At 46.3% G+C, this 14,298-nt stretch overlaps 1 protein-coding gene across 4 annotated transcripts in view; it reads left to right on the top strand.

The window, feature by feature from the left end:
- LOC128689331 (DNA polymerase alpha subunit B) overlaps nucleotides 1–14,298 on the top strand; it is an 81,916-nt gene that overhangs the window by 46,722 nt on the left and 20,896 nt on the right. The window lies entirely within an intron of this gene.

Here is a 14,298-nt window from a genome sequence, read left to right as displayed (position 1 = left end):
GGTATAACACGCTTCTCTTTACAGTGTGTTGCAATAGATTTATCTACAGTAGCCACTTGCTCCAACTTAATCTCTGACAAGAATTTTAAATTTATTTTGCTACCTTTTGCATCCTCCTCATTGTCACTTTATCCTCACTTGACTTTTAACAGTGCCTTGGTGTTCTTAGTCCAGCATCAGTGGTCATAGCATAGGAACTTAAAACTACTGTAGATGCTGCTGTGCCACTACCATCTCTACTCTTCTCACTTGTAATGTAATACACTGTGAATCTGTGAGTGCCATAATGACCCAGTGACTGCCACTGGAGTAAGCATAGTGAAGAGCAGAGTAGCTGTACTTACAATTACAGAACACTGTTCAACATCTGTTGCTCAAGCCTTGAATATGATACAAGTATACAAATAATGCTGCAATGAAGAGAGAAGTTTTCAAGACTGGACATCTTATTGCTAAAGGTGCCAGATCAGCCGGGTTGTGATGGTTATGTGAGCCTGTGGGCCGTTAGTGTAAATAGCCTGGTTAACCATGTTGTCAACAGGAATGCATGGTCTCAAGCTGGGCTCTGAGACTAGAAGAGCTCTTGAAACTGGTCACAGGTAAAGCTGCCTCACCAATTATTTCTGGTAACTTAATGTCCTTATTTAATTTAATTATGCTCGCCTTCCTCTTAAGCAGATGACTCCTTCCTGAGTCATATTTAGTATCATTAATGTATGCTAGTATAATGCAGCACAATAATGTATGCTGGTATAATACAGCACAGATGTATGCTGGTATGATACAGCACAGTAATGTATGCTAGTGTAAAACAGCACAGTAATGTAAATATTCCCATTAGCAGTAAGATAGTGGAGGAGCACTGCAGGTGCAGACATGCATGTAACCCACAGTGGGCTCTACTACACACTAGTTTTATGCATGCTGTAACTTGTCTTCAACTTTGTGCTAGCTGTCTTACTGGTGTCTGGCAGGCTTTCTGTCATTTGACGTTTTTGTTTTTCAGGGATTCTGTTTTCTCATCACACATGAAATGTTGTCAGCTACTGATATTGATGTATGTTTCTTCAAGCTTCTCCTTTCATAGTTTTGTATGATAACCATTAAAGTCTCTCTCTCCGTCCTTCTTTTCTCTCTGTGTACAGTAAATATGTTTTGTAATTATTTGCAGTTACACATGTCCTGTCTTCAGTTTTTTTTTCCATTATTATTATTATTATTATTATTATTATTGAAATACTTTAAGTTTCCATTAGTTATAACACGCTACTTCCTTGAACCACATAAAAACATAAAAAAGAAGGAACACTGCAGCAGGCCTACTGGCCCATGCAAGGCAGGTCCAGGTCTCCTTCCAGCTTAAGCCAATGCTCCAACCTAGTCGGGTCAAGTCACATTCACTTAAGGAAGCAGCACAGCAACTGACCTAGTAGCACAAGCTAATCAGGTCCAACTCACACACACCCACTCATGTATTTATCTAACCTAGTTTTAAAACTATACATCATTTTAGCCTCTATAACTGTACTCAGGAGTTTGTTCCACTCATCCACAACTCTATTACCAAACCAGTGCTTTCCTGTATCCTTCCTGAATCTGAATTTTTCCAACTTAAAACCATTGCTGCGAGTCCTGTCTAGGCTAGATATTTTCAGAACGCTATTTGCATCCCCTTTATTCCTGTCTTCCATTTATACACCTCAATTATATCCCCCCCTAATTTTATGCCTTTCTAGAGAGTGCAGATTCAGGGCCTCAGTCTGTCCTCATAGAAAAGATTTCTGATACACGAGATCAACTTTGTCATCCGCCTTTGTACTTTTTCCAGAGCATTTATATCCATTCTGTAATACGGTGACCAAAACTGTGCAGCAAAATCTAAGTGAGGCCTAACCAAGGATATATAGAGCTGAGCGACCTGTGGACTCCTATTATTTATGCTTCTTGATATGAGGCCAAGGATTCTGTTCGCTTTATTGCGAACACTTATACACTGTTGTCTTGGTTTTAGATTACTGCTAACCAGAACTTCCAAATCCTTTTTGCAATCAGAAATATTTAGATCTACATTATTTAGTTTATATGTGGCATAGTTGTTTTCCTGTCCAATGTTTAGAACTTCGCATTTGTCTATATTAAACTGCATCTGCCACTGCATCAGTCTATTAAAATCTTCCTGGAGGGGACTGATGTCCTCGTCAGAATGAATTCGACTGCCTATTTTGGTGTTGTCGGCAAACTTGCTTATGTCACTCTTTATGACCTCATCTATGTCGTTTATGCAGATTGTGAACAACAGGGGGCCCAGCACTGACCCCTGTGGAACACTGCTCGTCATGCTTCCCCACTCTGATTTCTCCCCATTTATGCAAACTCTCTGCTGCTTATTTGTCAACCATGCCTCTATCCAGGAAAAAATTATTCCTATTCCATGTACCTTAATTTTTCTCAATAGTCTCTGATGTGGGACCCTGTCAAAAGCCTTACTGAAGTCCATATACACAATATCATATTCATTACCATAATCTACCTCCTCAAGTACCTTAGTGAAAAAAGTTAATAAATTTGTAAGGCAGGAACGCCCCTTTGTAAAAACCATGCTGAGATTTGTTGATTAATTTATGCTTTTCAAGGTGGCTACGAACTGCTTTGGCAATTATTGATTCCATAAATTTTCCCACTATGGAGGTTAGGCTTATTGGTCTATAGTTCAAAGCGAAGGACCTGTCACCTGCTTTGAAAATAGGTATCACATTTGCCATTTTCCACTTATCTGGCACCAAGCCAGTTTGTATTGATATGTTGAAAAGATTAGCCAAAGGTTTGCTAAGCTCCTCTTTACATTCCTTTAGAACCCTTACATACAGTTCATCAGGGCCTGGGGATTTGGTAGGTTTTAATTTATCTATTTGCCTAAGGACCATGTCACTTGTGACTCTAATCGTACATAGTTTATTATCGTCCTGTTCTAGATAATTTATTATTTCTGGAATATCGCTAGTATCTTCCTGTGTAAAACCTGAGAGGAAGTATGTGTAAAAAATTCTACACATTTCCTTATCACTTGCTGCCAAAAAAATGTAACTTAAATTTCTCCCATATATCATATTATGAATGTGTGTGGCTGTTTTCTGTATGCCTGCCTACCAAGGAGAGCATTACCTGTGTTGTAGATCTTGCTTCATATTTCATACTTTGAGATCCATTTGTATGCCTAGGGATCTACTACATGAAATCAGTTAATAAAGCCAGTAACAACTCTTAACAAAAAGCTGCAGCACAAACGATCATCCAAGCAAGTACTAGACAACACATGCCCCACTTTTCAACAGCTTACTCTAAATACTGTACAAAACATTCACCTGCACTACTGTGCATACTGTATATACAGGACAATCAATTCACATATAAACCCTGTACTGGAACTTTTTTTTTTTTTACACAAATTTTACAGGCTAAAAGCTGTTATTGTACCTCAGCTCATCTTGAAGCCTCAGCCCAGTCTTGGCTATACTCCTGGATAACTGCAACAACTTAGGCATAATATAAAGCAAAAATCTCTTTTTTGATATCCCGTGTTCGACTCAAGCTGAGTAAACACTCGGTGAACATAAACTACACTAAAATGTGGAAAACCCTGCTTGAAACTTCCTAAGCTTCCCTATCTGCCAACTGCTTCAAAGCTATTAAAAGCATCTCTTTACCTCGGTAATGCTTGACAGCAATATGCTACATCAAAAATATCATAGAACCTGTTTGTTTACATCTCGTTCCCTCCCTGTACTTCTTGTTTCAGCTATTCTCTCTCTACTTCCATATATTTTATAATATGCTGCAAGTGCTTCTTTTTGACATAGCTGTTGTACTGATAATTTTACCTAGTATTGTCTTTACTTCTTTTATCCGTCTCTTCAGAAATAATTTTCATAACTCATGTTTCATTGTCTTGTAACTCAGGAAATTGTAATAGCATGATTATAGAGTGGATGGGTGGAGAGCATGGCAAGTGAGTCCTCAGACTCCCACACCTCTGAGGTTTGATGAGACACTTGTGCTACATTTGGGTATCTTTCTTCTGGAAACGTTTTGCCATGCAGTGGCTTCTTCAGTCCAGTGCAAAGAGAGGTGGAAGATAATAAGGAGTTTGAGGTAATCAGTCCCTCAGCCTAGAGTTAGTGTTTAGTCCATCAAGATTAATAAAATTGCTGTTGCACTTTTATTAATCTTGATGGACTGATTACCTCACACTCCTCATCTTCCACCTTTGTTTGCATTGGACTGAAGATGCCATTGTGTGGCAAAACATTTCAAGAAGATAGATACCCAAATGTTGCACAAGCATCTCATTTATCAACTTGTTGGTTTTGTAAAGCATTTACCGACATGATGCGAGTTTTAGGAGCCACCCGTTCCGTGATTTTTTGTAATTTGGTTACATAACTGATACCACTAATCTTGTTAGAACTAGACAGTTGTAATGTTTTATTTTGTTAATTTAGGAATTGTTACTTAAATCTATTTTAAGTTCCAATTAATACCGTCTTTTCGAGCCTTAAAAAGGTAAACAATAAAGGTGTCAGTGTTAAGGAGAGTCTGGTGTAAGTTTTGTCTGGACTGCTATACATCCTGTCACCTTCACATTATTGTATGTTTTCCACACCAATTTTGAAATAACTTTATATCTGAGGTATGAATGTATGGTTTAGGTGTTGACATACTGGAGGAGTGGCCGTCCTCTCGCTGCTGGAGGAGTGGCCGTCCTCTCGCTGCTGGAGGAGTGGCCGTCCTCTCTCTCTCTGCTGGAGGAGTGGCCGTCCTCTCTCTCTCTGCTGGAGGAGTGGCCGTCCTCTCACTGCTGGAGGAGTGGCCGTCCTCTCACTGCTGGAGGAGTGGCCGTCCTCTCACTGCTGGAGGAGTGGCCGTCCTCTCGCTGCTGGAGGAGTGGCCGTCCTCTCGCTGCTGGAGGAGTGGCCGTCCTCTCTCTGCTGGAGGAGTGGCCGTCCTCTCACTGCTGGAGGAGTGGCCGTCCTCTCACTGCAGGAGTGGCCGTCCTCTCACTGCAGGAGTGGCCGTCCTCTCACTGCTGGAGGAGTGGCCGTCCTCTCGCTGCTGGAGGAGTGGCCGTCCTCTCGCTGCTGGAGGAGTGGCCGCCCTCTCGCTGCTGGAGGAGTGGCCGCCCTCTCGCTGCTGGAGGAGTGGCCGCCCTCTCGCTGCTGGAGGAGTGGCCGCCCTCTCGCTGCTGGAGGAGTGGCCGCCGTCTCGCTGCTGGAGGAGTGGCCGCCGTCTCGCTGCTGGAGGAGTGGCTGCCGTCTCGCTGCTGGAGGAGTGGCCGCCCTCTCGCTGCTGGAGGAGTGGCCGCCCTCTCGCTGCTGGAGGAGTGGCCGCCCTCTCGCTGCTGGAGGAGTGGCCGCCCTCTCGCTGCTGGAGGAGTGGCCGCCCTCTCGCTGCTGGAGGAGTGGCCGCCCTCTCGCTGCTGGAGGAGTGGCCACCCTCTCGCTGCTGGAGGAGTGGCCGCCGTCTCGCTGCTGGAGGAGTGGCCGCCGTCTCGCTGCTGGAGGAGTGGCCGCCGTCTCGCTGCTGGAGGAGTGGCCGCCGTCTCGCTGCTGGAGGAGTGGCCGCCGTCTCGCTGCTGGAGGAGTGGCCGCCGTCTCGCTGCTGGAGGAGTGGCCGCCGTCTCGCTGCTGGAGGAGTGGCCGCCGTCTCGCTGCTGGAGGAGTGGCCGCCGTCTCGCTGCTGGAGGAGTGGCCGCCGTCTCGCTGCTGGAGGAGTGGCCGCCGTCTCGCTGCTGGAGGAGTGGCCGCCGTCTCGCTGCTGGAGGAGTGGCCGCCCTCTCGCTGCTGGAGGAGTAGCCGCCCTCTCGCTGCTGGAGGAGCGTCCGTCCTCTCACTGCTGGAGGAGTGGCCGTCCTCTCGCTGCTGGAGGAGTGGCCCGTGCTGCTGCGGAGGATACCGTGTATGTGGTTGGAGATGAGCAGGCAGTGATCTGTGAGAGGGGATTGAGAACTTCAGGTGCTGGGACGTCACGTGATTCCTGTTGTCCACTGATAGGAAAATTAGACCATGCAACACTTGGTGCTTTGGAAGGAGTGGCTGCGTGAGTATCATGTGGAGGTAGTAGCCTTAGCCACGGTGTCAGTGCGGGATTGAGTGGCCGGCACCTTGCGCTGCTGGGAGTGAGCGCCTATTTTCGATAAGGAGGGGTAGCCTTGCGGCTGGATGGTGCGCCTGTCCGCAGACGGGGAGGTAGGGTCGCTGTGGAATGTGGAATTAAAAAATGATGCTGAGAAAGATGGCGACACTGAAATGCGATGACCAGAGTGGAAGATAGCCGACGACTTCATCAGATACGACTTTCAGTCTGGAGAGAAAAGTGGCCGCACCCTACGAGTGCGGGAGGGTGGCACCGTATCTCGGTCATGCTGAGAGTGTCTCGCTGCTGGAGGAGTGGCCGCCCTCTCGCTGCTGGAGGAGTGGCCGCCCTCTCGCTGCTGGAGGAGTGGCCGCCCTCTCGCTGCTGGAGGAGTGGCCGCCCTCTCGCTGCTGGAGGAGTGGCCGCCCTCTCGCTGCTGGAGGAGTGGCCGCCCTCTCGCTGCTGGAGGAGTGGCCGCCCTCTCGCTGCTGGAGGAGTGGCCGCCCTCTCGCTGCTGGAGGAGTGGCCGCCCTCTCGCTGCTGGAGGAGTGGCCGCCCTCTCGCTGCTGGAGGAGTGGCCGCCCTCTCGCTGCTGGAGGAGTGGCCGCCCTCTCGCTGCTGGAGGAGTGGCCGCCCTCTCGCTGCTGGAGGAGTGGCCGCCCTCTCGCTGCTGGAGGAGTGGCCGCCCTCTCGCTGCTGGAGGAGTGGCCGCCCTCTCGCTGCTGGAGGAGTGGCCGCCGTCTCGCTGCTGGAGGAGTGGCCGCCGTCTCGCTGCTGGAGGAGTGGCCGCCGTCTCGCTGCTGGAGGAGTGGCCGCCGTGTCGCTGCTGGAGGAGTGGCCGCCGTGTCGCTGCTGGAGGAGTGGCCGCCGTGTCGCTGCTGGAGGAGTGGCCGCCGTGTCGCTGCTGGAGGAGTGGCCGCCGTGTCGCTGCTGGAGGAGTGGCCGCCGTGTCGCTGCTGGAGGAGTGGCCGCCGTGTCGCTGCTGGAGGAGTGGCCGCCGTGTCGCTGCTGGAGGAGTGGCCGCCGTGTCGCTGCTGGAGGAGTGGCCGCCGTGTCGCTGCTGGAGGAGTGGCCGCCGTGTCGCTGCTGGAGGAGTGGCCGCCCTCTCGCTGCTGGAGTGGCCGCCCTCTCGCTGCTGGAGGAGTGGCCGCCCTCACTGCTGGAGGAGTGGCCGTCCTCTCGCTGCTGGAGGAGTGGCCGCCCTCACTGCTGGAGGAGCGTCCGTCCTCTCGCTGCTGGAGGAGTAGCCGCCCTCTCGCTGCTGGAGGAGCGTCCGTCCTCTCACTGCTGGAGGAGTGGCCGTCCTCTCGCTGCTGGAGGAGTGGTCTTCCTCACCACTACTGACAAAGGTCCTTGATGTGACCTTGAGCCCGCTCTCCTCATGAAGCACCACTTTCCTACACGCTATCACCACCACCAGACTTACTGGTCACCTTCACTTAGTCACGGACCTGTAATATAAATCTACACTTGAACGGATGTGGGTGGGTGAGAGTTGAATGTGCCTATCACGGGCCAGTAGGCCTTCACAGTACCCCTCCTTATATTGTGGCTACCTCTATCAAGTTGCTTAAAGAAAGACAAGGACAAACACTAAGATGTATTAAAAAATGTTTCCCTCCTGTGACCTTGTTTACTTAAGCAAAGGTCAGGAATAACCGTGTATGTAGGTTTTGAAAGCATGAGAAACAGGCAGTGATCTGATGAGAGTGGGATTGAGAACTTCAGGTAGCTGGTGACGTCACGTGATTCCTGTGTTGTCCACTAGATAGGAAAAATTAGACACATGTGCAACACTTGGGTAGCTTTATTATGGAAGAGTTTTACCACACAGTGGCTGGTTGAGTATCATGTATGGCAGGTTTTTTTTTATAGCCTCTAATATTATGTTCCACGGTGTCAGTGACGGCGATTAGTGAAGCTTACAGGCACCTTCGACGCCTAAGCTCGGGTTCAGTGAAGCTTAAGCTAATTTTCGATAAGGACACGATACCATTGATTAGGAAGCTTTATTCAGTGTTTCGCCTGTCCAGCAGACGAAAGGGGCGAGGAGAGGTCAGGTGGATATGTATAGGAATTAAAACAAATGGGATGTTCTTGAGAATAATGACAAATGGTAGACACTGAAATGCGATGACCAGGAAGTGGACAGATAGCAACAAAGATCAGAACAATTACATCAGATACGTATTAATACTTTCTCAGTTTCATGGTAGTAGGAAAATGGAATAAAATTGATATGGTGCCGGCAAACTCCATGCACAGTTAGGTATGACGAGGCCCAAGAGGTGAGACACCAGTAATGCCGGTCAGTGGCGTTTAAAAGTCGGGACCAGGAACCAAGACTAGACCCAGACAAAGAGAAATAAGAATATAAACTACCTGCTTACTGTGTGCGATAAATTTAACACGTGTTTCATCTGTGCTGGTGTTAAGGTGTGTCGTGAAGTGGCAGCTGTGGTACAGCTGAACACCTGCCACTAATATGAACCATGAGTTCCAAGCGCCCCTTTCCTCTCCGCTACCCATGTCCTCTTTCTGCTGTTGCTCAGTGTGGTGGTTTTGAGGTAGAGGGGGGGGGATACAGATTATCCAACACTTGTACTAGTTGGTAAAATTGAATTTTGGGCAGTGGAATATGATGCAGCCAGTACACTTCTCCGTCACTAAGTGCTGGAGATATCAACGGGACCCTAGTAATGATCTCTCACTTCAAGACCGCCTACTTCGCCACCACAGCTATTCTTCTGCCATTGCTATCATAACTTATCACCGTCACCAGTCTGTTTTGCCACGATTACCACAACCACCAACCTTACTAACGCTTCTACAACACTTCCGCACCACGACCACTGCTACAAAGCTAATTGGGTCTGCCACAACATAACTGACAGACATGTTGCCCTATTTATGCTCTTTTTCTGCATGTTAATATTACTTTAAGGTTTTGTCTCTAATGCCATGGAGTGCAACCTTCCTCATCAGGCTCTCGCATGGCAGCATTAATCTTCGTTTTACACGAGATTGCATCCACTGGGGACTATATTCTCCGTTTCTGTAATATGATTATTTTCCTAGCTTATTCTACCAGCGTGCCTACCACCACCCACTGACATTATCGTTTCACTGCAGTCCTGACTACCAACACATCGCCGCCCCCGCTAGCTAGGTGGTGGTGTGGCGGAAGTTAGTATGAAGCAGCCCGCAACCATTTCCTTGTCTTTGTGGGTGTAAGGAGGACTGAGACCCACCCCAGCGGGTTGGCTAGTGTAGTGGTGGTTCACTGCTGGTGCTGCGACCTCCACGTGGTGGGTCACTGCTAGTGCTGCAACCACCACCATCACTGTGGTGCTTAAGTGTCCCGGTTTCCACTTTTGCCACCTGATTCAACATTTTTGTGCTCCAAGCACTGACTGACTGATGGACTATTGGGAAAATAATTAGCTTTTGTTTCCATCCTGTAGAATAGTGTAGCGCCACTGCGAGTGTTCCCACTGTTATTATATAGAACAGGATATACTCTTACGCTGAGAACGCTCTCAATTATGTTAAAGATGGATTTCTTTATAATCAGCATTCCAGGATTTGCTGGGTCACCAAGAATCTCTTACTTACCTGGAGGTTATTCCAGGGATCAATGCCCACGTGGCCCGGTCCATGACCAGGCCTCCTGGTGGATCAGGGCCTGATCAACCAGGCTGTTACTGCTGGCCGCACGCAGTCCAACGTACGAGTCACAGCCCGGCTGATCCGGCACTGACTTTAGGTATCTGAAGGCAGCAAGGGGTTTATTGGTAATTGCCCTAATGCTTGATGGGAGGCTGTTGAACAGTCTTGGGCCCCGGACACTTATGGTGTTTTCTCTTAGTGTACCAATGGCGCCCCTGTCGTGGGGTTCGAAAGGAGATAACGAGGGTTGAAGATATACACACTTGTTGGATGGTAACAATATATTGTAGAATGTGAGAAAGGGGAGCCCAACCTGCCTTGTGTTGCCTGGTAGACCTATGCATGGACTGAGAGCGAGGTAGCGCGTCCCACGCACTCATGCTGCATCTCCTGATGTCATACAAAGTCACTAGGCCCCAGCAAAGGGGTCGTGTATGTAAAACATATGGATGGTACTATGATACACAGATAAGCTATACAACACATGTAGGGGATCAGCAATTATGCTGACACCCCTACTTTTAATTGGGGGTATTTTGCATCGCCTGCCCAGGATTTTCCAAGTGTAGATTATGATGTATCTCTCCTGCGTTCCAACGAGTACAAATCAAGTGCTTCCAAGCGTTCCCAGTAGTTAAGGTGCTTGACAGAACTTATATGTGCAGTAAAGGATCTCTGTACACTAGATCTGCAATTTCACCTGCTTTGAATGGAGATGTTAATGTACATCAGTATTCCAGCCTAGAGAGAACAAGTGATTTGAAAAGGATCATCATTGGCTTGGCATCTCTCGTTTTGAACGTTCTCATTATCCATCCTATCATTTTCTTAAAACTTGTGATCGTGGCACTGTTGTGATCCTTGAAAGTGAGATCCTCAGACATTACTACTCCCAGGTCCCTTACATTATTTTTCCGATCTATTGTATGGCCAGAGTTTGTAGTATACTCTGTTCTAGTTATCTCCTCCAGTTTTCCATAACGGAGTAGTTGGAATTTGTCCTCATTGAACATCATATTGTTTTCCGTTGCCCACTGGAAAACTGTTTGTATCTTCTTGGAGACACTTCTCTTATCACCCTTTCAAAGGGTTTCCTTGATTCTGCTGAATGGATTTTCATAATGAATGGAACTACCATCCATGTGATCGAACTTTATTACCAGTGGTGATGAATGGTTTTTGAAAACCGACAAGTTGAAGATTGAGACACTTGTGCAGCATATGGGAATCTTTATTTAGGAAGCGTTTCGCCACACAGTGGCTTCATCAGTCCAACACTGGTCTTCATCCAACCTTTGGACAAAGACCTACTTCGACTAGTGGATGGTACCACTATGACCCCTCCTCTTCCTGCTTCGCCTCACCTGACTACAGTATATAAGCCGCGTCTACCGCCCTATGCTGTACACTCTACAAGATTGATGGACTGAACACGACTCTAGGCTGAGGGACTGATTACCTCAAACTCCTCTCCTTACACCTTTCTGCTTTGTGTTGTACTGGTGAAGCCACTGTGTGGCGAAACGTTCCCTAAATAAAGATTCCCATATGTTGCATAAGTGTCTCAATCTTCAACTTATTACCAGTCACTCTCGAGCACTTTACGACACCTGTGACTTTGACATCGCCGGGTGAAAACTTGTATTTGGAACCAGCATCTCACGATACCATTAATGATTTACAAAGTTCTCTTGCGGGACCAATCAATGTGTTGGCCAAACTAGCCCACTTTAATAATACCACCTCTCTCACCTTCCCTGCTCTCCTCCTCTTCCCCTTATTCTGCGAGTTCTTCCTTCTGCATTCCCGATTTATTTGAGGAATGCAATTTTTACTTCAGCTCTTTACATGTCAGTTTTAAATTATTTATTCCATAGACTAAACAATTTATTGCGCTCTTGTTTAAGATACTTGCCAAGCCGACACTGTCACAGGTGCAGACTGGAGATAACACCCACTTTAGATTTCCTTGATACGCCCATTTTAATTTGAGCTGCGGGAGGTGTCGTCCTTTCTCGTACAGTCATTCAACAACAGGCGCTGTATGGCTTCAACAGTTTAGCGCTTCCTCATAAATATACTGATTTAGCATCAACGTTTTATCCCGAGTGCAGATGGCACTCATGACAAAACGTCTGGACAAGTCTGAGTGGCCGTATGTGTAGCCTTTTATTTTTGTTATATATCCCAGTGTGTAAGTTATGTAATCTAGCCCACCCTAACTCCTGCTTTTATCTCCGTACCAGTAAAGAGCTCTTGATTAAAGGAATTAGTTACCCTCCCTTTCCTTGGACTAAACCTGGTTCTCTCGTTCCTTACACTATATAGCCCCCATGGGTTCAGAGGAAACTTGAACAACTAGTGTTTGTAGGTATGTCATGGGCATGCTCCCGTGAATGTATATACTTCCTCAGAATCATCTGTCGCAAGTCTGCTGTACCTACTTTGTCTTCAAACTCGACCCTTCAGTTGGTTTCCTCTGCTGCGTCCGTAGTCATTCTTTGACCAACATAGCATTTATCTTACACGAATATTGAAACAGTTGAAGACGTAACTTTATATGGAAGCCTTTGTCTGGAGAATGCATTGACATAAACCTGTATTATCTTATCATTCTGCTGGTATTGTCTAATCCCACGAAACGAATACAAGTATTGCAACAACTCCTACCGGATCTCTTCAACTTCCTGCACCTAGCCTTCTTGTCTCCTTCATTATCACGCTATACTTCACTACTTCAACTCACAGGTAGTTGTCTTCTGGCAGTATCATGCAACCCAGCACTCACACGTTCCTCATTACGTCATATCCTGTACTACCGAATCCTGAAACAAATGAACATCTTGACTCCAGAGAACGCAGCTACAGTAACACTGCGCTCAAAACTAATTCCCCCAGAACAGCTGAATACAGGCAGTGTGACCCTCCCTGATCAATTTTCATTGAACTAAGTTTCACGCATTGTAATATTGATGTTTCTTGTGATTATCTGAAATTTGTGTTCGTTCAGTTGGTTCCTAACACCAAGTACTTTATTTGTACATCTCCCCAGAAAGTTATTCTTGTGGGTGAGTGTAAATTGTACCTGCCGAACATGGGCTAGTAGGCCTGCAGTGCTTCTTTCTTGGGTCCAGCTTTGCCTTCCTACTGTTTTTCAGTGTTACTGAATAAGTTTCTTGATATCAGTACGCTTTACTTTTGAAAAATTATTTAAAATCCATAGCATTCCAACCCATCTCTTCTCATATGTCTAACTTTCCAGTTTGTAATACACATCCACTGATTAAAGACATTCATTCAGGATATTTGTCAAGAGTGGCTACTTTACACCCGATACCAGCCTTTGTGGTTTAGCACTTCTCTATTATAATAATACACCCAATAGCTGCTGTATGACCCATGTAGGTTTAGCGCTTCTTTTTGATTATGATAATACACCCAATCCCGCGTATGTGGTATTTATGGTACGAGAGATTAGATTATTAGATTTTGCCACCGAAGTGGCTAGTTTGTGCACCTCATATCCATCCTGTTGACGGTAGCGCAAGAACATGTAGATACACAAACACCTAGCAACTAGGCCCTAGAAGGGTTAACAGGAGTACATCTGCATTTATATCTTCAGTTCACTTATCCGTTAGAAGCAAATTTAGGAAATTTGTTTAACATATCTAGTGTCTTATTTTCTTTAATAAGTTATCTTGACATGTCGCATAGGTTATTGTACTGTGTCTATATTCTTCAATAAAGGGTCGATTAAGCACAGTGTTTAATTAAGATAGTGACCATAGAGCTGGTCACATACTTTGGTTTGAGACCAGTCCTATGGTCATTATCTTGATCACTGTGCTTAATTGTCCACTTATTGAGGAAGTAGACAAACTATATATAGGCGAGGTGAATATAGGTTAAAAGTTGGCTAAAATATTGGAGGTGGAGCTGGTAGCCTCTGCCAGTTTTAAAATTACTCAGTTTGAAGCCCAATGAACTGCAGCAACAGCCCTTCCCTTCCCCTCCCCCCCCCCATCCTTTCCACTAAACATATACATACATATACATACAGATAGGTCCCGCTTTACAGCGTTTTGCTAATACAGTGGTTTTCAATTATACCCATTTTTCATTTATTCAAGACTTCCTACAATAAATATATTCACTAAGCTAAGGAAAATATTAAGGTAAGTAATATGTGTACTGCATATGCATTTTTCGGCCTAGCTATATTGCTCACTTAATATGATAGTGTAAACATGTTATCAGGCTTTTATATGCTATTCACTTTACAGCGGTAGCCCGGAACCGAACCTGCTGTGTAAGTGGGGCCCTCCTGTACATACATTGCACAGCAACGATTAGGGGGGGGGACGGAGAGAATGATATTGCTGAAAGTCTTTCGCATTGCAACTGCAACTGCTTGTTTATGAGCATTTGGAACACCAGTACACACATTAATGCATCCATGAACAATTGGCTTTAAGCCTTAATATCTACTGTTAGTGA

Source organism: Cherax quadricarinatus, chromosome 18, assembly GCF_038502225.1.
Source record: "Cherax quadricarinatus isolate ZL_2023a chromosome 18, ASM3850222v1, whole genome shotgun sequence".
Taxonomy (NCBI): Eukaryota; Metazoa; Arthropoda; class Malacostraca; order Decapoda; family Parastacidae; genus Cherax; species Cherax quadricarinatus.
The sequence above is the reverse complement of the archived record's forward strand: the minus strand, read 5'-3'. Positions and strand labels throughout refer to the sequence as shown.